This window comes from Sphaerodactylus townsendi, linkage group LG14 (assembly GCF_021028975.2).
Source record: "Sphaerodactylus townsendi isolate TG3544 linkage group LG14, MPM_Stown_v2.3, whole genome shotgun sequence".
NCBI classification, from domain to species: domain Eukaryota; kingdom Metazoa; phylum Chordata; class Lepidosauria; order Squamata; family Sphaerodactylidae; genus Sphaerodactylus; species Sphaerodactylus townsendi.
Genome location: NC_059438.1, coordinates 38,356,214 through 38,364,645, shown reverse-complemented (window position 1 = coordinate 38,364,645; position 8,432 = coordinate 38,356,214).

The following is an 8,432-nucleotide window of genomic DNA, read 5'->3' as shown; positions in this document are numbered from 1 at the left end:
CAAAGGAGTTACCGTTTTCTTGGGTTTTCTCACTCCTCCCTGGCTTTCCACACCCATCCAACTGCTCCTGCTACACTACCAATCACCATTTTTACAGTGATTTTGGGAGGTTTCTTTTTTCACATTGAAAATCTGTCTCTGAAGCAGTAGTCTGAAATGAAATTTCACAGTGAAATTGACAAAATTGGGTTCGTTAACAAAGATTTTGCCGGCCTTCCTTGTCTCTTGCTCCAAGCCACCACTGCCTATTTTCTTCCTTCCCTCCCATACTGCAAAACATTATGCCTATATGGCTCAATATGGCAGACCTTGCCATCAAACTTCTTCAGTAATAGGCAAAAATGCCCCCCCCCCCTCAAAAGGTGGCAGGCAACTTCCCAAAATGACAATAATAAAGAGGTGGGCAGGCAAAACGGCAGATTGGCCCAGATAGGGATACAAAAAACTGAGAGGGGAAAAGAATAGTGTAAACAGGAAAACTTCACTGCAAAGCAAAGGCCTCTTCCGCACACGCAAAATAATGCGTTTTCAAACCACTTTCACAACTGTTTGCAAGTGGATTTTGCCATTCTGCACAGCTTCAAAGAGCATTGAAAGCAGTTTGAAAGTGCATTATTCTGCATGTGCGGAATGAGCCAAAGTTAGAGAATCTAATCCTTCTCAGTCATAGGGTAAGTAGTGCATGCACAAATCTCCTGTAACTTAGGAATTACTCAATGCACAGATAAAGAAATGTACACTGCAGATGTTCACTGATTGTACATTCAAACCTGTGAGTCTGAGATAGACCAGTATTTGGACTCAGAATAAAGCAGGTACATCATTTTACAGGAGGCTTGGGGTAATTTCTAGCAGAGTGAAGAGAGAGGAAAGGTCAAAGTGAGCAGACAACAACAACAACAACAAGCAACAACAACAATAACCTTGCTTTCTTTCTTTCTTTCTTTCTTTCTTTGAACTTTCTTTCCTTCACTCTTCAATGAGGATAAAGAACTCTAACCCTCCCTCTCTCTCTCTCCCTCCCTCCCTCTTTCTTTCTTTCTTTCTTTCTTTCTTTCTTTCTTTCTTTCTTTCTTTCTCCCTCTCTCCCACCCTCTCTCTCTCTCTCCCTCCCTCCCTCCCTCCCTCCCTCCCTCTTTCTTTCTTTCTTTCTTTCTTTCTTTCTTTCTTTCTTTCTTTCTTTCTTTCTTTCTTTCTTTCTTTCTTTCTTTCTTTCTTTCTTTCTTTCTTTCTTTCTTTCTTTCTTTCTTTCTTTCTTTCTTTCTTTCTTTCTTTCTTCAATCCATTCATACACCACCTTTCTCCCAAAGGGGGGTTCAAAATGGCTTAGACAGTTCTCCTCTCTTCCACTGTATCCTCAGAACAATTCCAAGAAGTAGGTTAGGCTGGGAGGGTGCGATTGGCCCAAGCCACCCAGCAATCTTCCATGGCACTTAGGGGAATTCGAACCTGGCTCTCCCAGATCTTCATCTGATACTTTAAGTACTTCATCAGACTCTTTCCTGGAAATGTAAATGATAACATGAAGATACAGAAACCGGGTTGATGAATCAAGATTTGGAATGCAAGAAGCTGCAATAAAGGTCGAAACTGATGCAGTCCTGGCTGATTTAGCTTGTTAGCGGCACACGGCTGTTCTACTAAAGATTTTCTTTTTAAAAAATCTGTTACTGGACTGTCTTGTTATTTGAAGGATAAACTCAGCAGTTCTATGAGCCGACCCAGCTCAGTTAAAGAGAACAATTTGTTCAGACTTGCCAATATCAATTGGCTTTCTTCCAGTGGGGGACATTTTTGCATGATTGATGCCCGGCAATTTATTTACGTAATTGTGATCACATATCTCTACATTTGGAAATTTTTGTGCACACATGCAGCTTTTAGAGCTTCAAAATCTAACAGACTTCCACATTTCAATATTTTGGTTTCAGCAGAAAATTTTGGTGTTGAAAATTTGACATTCCAATGTGCCTGTTTTAATTGGTTTACTAAATGAAGTTGACGTATAATTAACTAAAGTAAGCGGAAAATGGTTACCAGATACTGTGAAATGGAACGGAAAAACTTACTGTTAAGGTTGCAGAATCTTTAAATGCTAGTTGAGGAATCACAGTGTGCACTACAGCTTGGTGTGGACAGGCAGTGTGATGTAGTGGTTAAGACCAGTGAACTCTAATCTGGAGAACAAGGTTTGATTCCCCACTCCTCTGTATAAGCAGCAGACTAATCTGGTGTACCAGGTTTGTTTCCTCACTCCTACATGTGAAGTCTGCTAGGAGACCTTGAAGTCTGCTAGGAGACCTCGGGCTAGTCACAGTACTCTGAGAACTCTCTCAGCCCCACCTACCTTATAAAGGGTCTGTTGTGGGGAAAGAGAGGAAAGTGTATTGTCAAAAGCTTTCATGGACGGAATCACTGGCGTGTTGTGGAGTTTCAGGATCCCCTGAAGATGCCAGCCACAGATGCAGGTGAAACGTAGGAGAAAATGCTACTGGAACATGACCGTACAGCCCGGAAACTCCACAACACCCCAAAGGAAAGTGGTTTGTAAGCTATTTTGACCCCTTCTGCACATGCAGAATAATGCACTTTCAATCCATTTTCACAATTGTTTGTAAGCAGATTTTGCTATTCCACACAGCTCCAAAGTGCATTGAAAGTGGATTGAAAGTGCATTATTCTGCATGTACAAAAAGAGGCCATAGAGACTGCTTATGGTAGAGAAAAGCAGGGCACAAATCCAAACTCCTCCTCCTCCTCTTCCTCCTCTTCCTCCTCCTCCTCCTCCGCCTCCTCCTCCTCTTCTTCTCCTCCTCCTCCTCCTCTCCAGTATTAATAATTGGTGAATGATGAAGAGTAACAGCACAACCAGAGAATGTTCAAAGAATATTCACTATCAAAATATGAAAGGAAGTGTGTGTGTGTGTGTCTGTGTATAATTTAGACTTTAACAACATGCATACATGGAATTTATTTATTTTATTTATTTATTTATTTATTTATTATTTGATTTCGTATACCGCCCTATCCCCAAAGGGCTCAGGGCGGTGAACAATATAAAAGCATATATAAACATAAATATATAAAAGTTTAAAATTTTCATTCTAAAACAGTATCCCACGAACCCATATGCAACCCTCCCAAGAAGAGTGATGGGTGCGATGATGTTGAGGACCCTATACAGCAGAGAGGATGAAAGCAGAGGCACCCTCAGCGGCTGGTCTCTCGAGCCGGTGGAACAATTGGGTCTTGCAGGCCCCTCTGAACTCTCAAGGTCCACTTCTGGGGTCGGACAACTGGTGGTAGGAGTGTTCCGCAGGCAGGGAGCCAGAGCCGTAAAGGCCCTGGCCCGAGTGGAGGCCAGCATCATTGAGGGGCCAGGGATCTCCAGTAAATTGGCCTCTGCTGAGCGCAGAGGTCAAGCCGGGACATATGGGGTAATGCGGTCCCGAAGGTACGAGGGTCCCAGGCCGCGTAAGGCCTTAAAGGTCAACACCCACACCTTGAAGATGATTCGGTGAATTGAAGAATGAATTGAAGAATGAAAGGCAATACCTTACCATTCCTCCTCTTGCTGCCCTGCATGCAGCATTGCATACTGTCATAAGTGTCTGCAGTACACAACACTGTTGAGAGTGCAGGGATTTCTGTGAGAAGGGACAACTGACTTTTAACAGCCTCTTATGAACTCACTCCATTCACAGGTTCCTGGGATCGGGGTGGTGGTGGAAACGGCACCCGAAGACAACTCCAGGAGCCCCCCCCCCACCCCCCATGCCCCCCACACTCAGGGGTGTGATTCAGGGGCGGGGGGGGTGAATCCTGCCCCCTGCAAGCCAGCTTTCAAAGGCTTTCAAAAGCTGGCATGCAAAAGTTGGCCTGCATGGAGGCCGGGGTGCGCTCGGGGGTGGGATCCAACCTTATCTCACCAATATATGTTTATTCTCAATCTGGTCAACAATATGGATACTTAAATTCAGAGGCTGGGACTGTGAATAGGCAAGACAGATCTTTCTACAAACCAAATAAAAGCTTCAGGTTTGCAGAAATGCATGAAAGCTTAAAATAAACATTAGATGGTTAACCCCCAATAATAGAAGCAGCATCTGTAGCTTTAAGAAATGAATGTCCTGTCCATGGTCACTGTGACAATTGAAATGGACAGTTCCTTCAAGCTTCTTTACTGCCAAGGCAGGGAAACCACTCACTCTTATTTTTCCTTCAGGGTACTTCAGAAATAAGGTAGCATTTGTTTGAAAACCCTTTCCCTCAGCCCTGTTATCACACACCAGAAGGCGAAGGATGTCAGCTGATTTTTATTTTCCACAGGCACACCCTACACAAAATGAACGCCTGAGGCAGATATAGCCTTAAACAAATGTATTTAACAGGCAGAAGAGATGGCAAAGGTAGGAATATTAACTTGGAGATGGATTTGGATGAGGCAAATAAGGCAAGATGAATAAATTTACACTATTGCCAAGAGAGGTTGGCATAGATATAGTTTTTGGTTTCTATTAGGAAAAGGAAAGGGGAAGGGAATGGCCCTATCAAGGACTATTTTGGCTGTTTTTACATTTGAGGGAGGACTCATTGGGACTGGGTCTGTCAGAAACCACTGAATAATTTGCTGCCACCCAACTTGCTGCCACCCAGGCCAAGCTGCTTACCACTGTGCTATGGCAGCCACTTTACAACCATGTGGGATAGTGGTTAGTGTTACCATGGTGGGATGGTGGGTGAGGGCTGTTTTAAGAACAGTGTCTCTATCCATCTTGCCAATTTTTGGTGTCCCTAGCAGTGCTGTGCCAAATTAGGGGGCCCATTCTCTGCATTGGCTAGTGTGCCACAAGGACACAGTAAAATCTTGTCTGGGTTTGCCCTCGCCTATATCTGCCTTGCAAAAAACCTGTCTCACACACCTTTCCTAAAGGAATTTAAAAAAGATGCCACTGCATTGGACAGCCTTCCCATCTCCAGCCCTGCAGTACCCACCCTGCAAAGACAAAGGACCTGTGAATGTGTTTGCCCCAAATGTTCCTGCCAATGTTGTATTAACCCAAAAACTTCTTCCTCTGACTAATCTGTCTCTAGTGACCATCTTATTGTTATTATATAGTTGTGATTGACTCAGCACTCTGCCCAGTTCCAGGCACTCCCAGCTTAGCCCATCAGGCTGTGAACTCAAACCACTAACTTTACAACTCAAAACTTAAAGTTAATGTCACTCTCTTGTCTTTCCCCAGAAAGACAAGACTCCCCTTTGTCTTGGGAGATTAAGCGCCACTCTTGATAACCTCTAGGGTCCCTTTTTCTCTACAAGAAGCCCCCTCTCCCAGTAGCCAGTGTTCAATATCTCTGGACAACTCTCTGTCTATTGATATTTTATTTGTTTGTTTGTTTTTTGTTTGTTTATATTTATATCCCACCCTTCCCAACAGGGCTCAGGACGGTGAACAACAATAAAAGATTACAGAATTAAAACAGCAATAAAATAGCAATCAGCATTAAAAAATTGAAACACTAACTGATGGCACTAAAAACCCACCTCCTACTACACCCATGGGAGGCCAGTGATGGTAATGGTCAGGCCGTCCCCAATGCATTGATATTTCTTCCACTAGAGCTAAGCATGGATTATTCAGCTCTGTTTATTGGATCTTTCCACTCCAAGATCAGGTGGCTGTAACTCTAACTTCACAAATTCCCTTCATCTTTTCTAAACTTATCCTCTCAACACTGCTTATATCCTAGGACCGTGTGTGTGTTCTGCTGCTTTAATTATTGTATGCTTGTGTATCCCTATTATTCCTTAATAAAATTGTTAAACATTTCATAGCAATCCTGTGGATTTCTTGCAAAAGCTGGCCTTCATAAACAAAGGCAACAAAGATCTCGAGCTTGTCTGACTTTTTGCTAAATCCATGAGTTTGATCCTACTAATACCCTCGACCACCACTTTAAAAGGGACATACTGTCACCATTTTGAGTAACAGAGTTTTAGATAAGGATCCCAGATCTGATAAAGAGTTTTAGATAAGGAGTTTTAGATAAGGATCCCAGATCTGCCATGGAAGGTCCCTGGGGGACCTTAGGCTAACACACTCCTTGTCTAAACTACATCCCAGGTTCATTGTGAGGATAAAATGTAGGAGAACAATGTAAGCTACTTTAAGTCTCCATTGGGGAGAAACCAGGATATAAATGAATTAGATACACAAATAAATAGATATAGGTCTCAAACCTTAAGTCAATAAATGGAGTCTGTGTTGTTGATCAGCAGGATTTATTGATAAGCTCAGAACACCAAAGCTTGGCAAAGCCAGTTCTGGTGAATCTGGTCTTTGCCATCCCCTTTATCCCCAATGCCAGGTCCCCCCTCCCATTTTCCCAAGAAGTTTGAAAGAAAGAGTTTGCGGAGCCAAGGCGCCAAGGTCAGCAACAGATGGCCCCTTCCACACAGTCCAGTAAACCCAAGATGGGGAGAGGGGAAACCCCGTTTTAGAGGGGAACTTCACACGACTCCTGTCCCAAAAGCAAGGCTGCCTCGCATTCCCCTATGAAATGGGTTATTCGAGAATCGCGCAATCCACAATTCTTTTGTTTTAATGCAGATTGCAGCCGCTCGCGAGCACACGGCTACCCTTAAAAGCGCTTTACTCGGTCGTGCTTCCCGGTTTTTAAAAGTCCCACCCCCATGCAACTGTGTAGCTGCCTGGGACATCTTGCAACATTGTGAGACATCAACATGGCTGTGGGCGCCATGTCTGCCTTCCCTCATAGCTACGCAGCAGAGGGAGGTGAGTTTTTTAAAGGACGCGCCTCTGTGCAAAGGCATGACAGCAACCTGCATTGCTTCCGTGGGGTCCGTTTGCTGCCCACATGGAGGCATGTGAACAGGTCAATAGGAGAGCGGCTTACTTTATCCTGACTATAACCCGCTCTCCCTGTGCTGTGCAGAAGGGGCCATAGTGATAGAGAGCCACCTGGCATCCTGCCCCCATGGGACAATGGAAACAACACAGTATCTCATGAGGCCAGGGTGTCAGGAGGAAGCCTAGCTATCTACAGAGAGTGTGAAGTCATAAAGTAAAGATCAAGGAAAGAATGCCCCAGATGGCAGTGGTAACATAAAGCAGGCTGGTTACATAGATCTTGTAGCAGCATTGATATATAGCTGCAATCAGTTACACTGAGTTAGGAATGCATCTCAACCACTTAGATGGCATCCCTCTGATAATAGCTGAAGATGAGGGTTAGATGAAATGTTGTTGGGTGTGTGGGTGGGAAGGGAAAAAAGCAGGGAAAGATGGGGACCTGGCGCCTGCTGACATCTTTCCTAGGACTCGCCAAATAGTCCATGGGGCCAGGTACGGTGTTTGACTCACAAAACTGCTCAGATCCAATTGGCTGGCATTGTTTCAGTAGCCACTTGTGAAGAGGAGATCGGAATGCTGACGGTTAGTGCTAACACCTGCTGGAGTCTTACTGTTTCGCTTTGTGATATCTCTGCTTGGCACTTTTCCCAGACTGCCCTGGCCTGGCCTGGCCTGGCCTGGCCTGGCGTGTGAACCTGTCTGAGGGGGCCGGGCCGGAGTTCTCCTGAAGTCTTTCTGTACTTTGATAATCAGTTCTCGCAAGGACTCTGAATGAATCTAGCCATTTCAATAAAGATCTTTCTTTTCCTAAGAAGATTCTGATTGTATGGACTCGGTTTGTTACACCACCATTGTTTTAGATCTATTCTGCCTTACTCCTCTTTCACAGTGTATTTTTCAAAATTATCCCTCTTTTGCCCTGTACTCAGGCTTCCTGTCTCTGTGGCTACACTTCTGTTGGCAGCCATTTTGTATTTGACCCTGCTTCCTCTAACAGCCATTTTGTGGTTGCATCCACCATTCGGTGTCAGAATTCAAAAGCTTCCCACAGGCTGAAAAAGGTCAGGGACCCCTACAGACTGTCAGGCAACCTTCACCTAGAAGAAGAAGAAGAAGAAGAAGAAGAAGAAGAAGAAGAAGAAGAAGAAGAAGAAGAAGAAGAAGAAGAAGAAGAAGAAGAAGAAGAAGAAGAAGAAGAAGAAGAAGAAGAAGAGGAGGAGGAGGAGGAGGAGGAGGAGGGGGGGAGGAGGAGGAGGAGGAGGAGGAGGAGGAGGAGGAGGAGGAGGAGGAGGAGGAGGAGGAGGAGTAGTTTGGATTTATATCCCGCCTTTCTCTCCTGCAGGAGACTCAAAGGGGCTTACAATCTCCTTGCCCTTCCCCCTCACAACAAACACCCTGTGAGGTAGGTGGGGCTGAGAGAGCTCCGAGAAGCTGTGACTAGCCCAAGGTCACCCAGCTTGCAGCGTGTGTGGGAGTGCACAGGCTAATCTAAATTCCCCAGATAAGCCTCCACAGCTCAGGCGGCAGAGCTGGGAATCAAACCCGGTTCCTCCA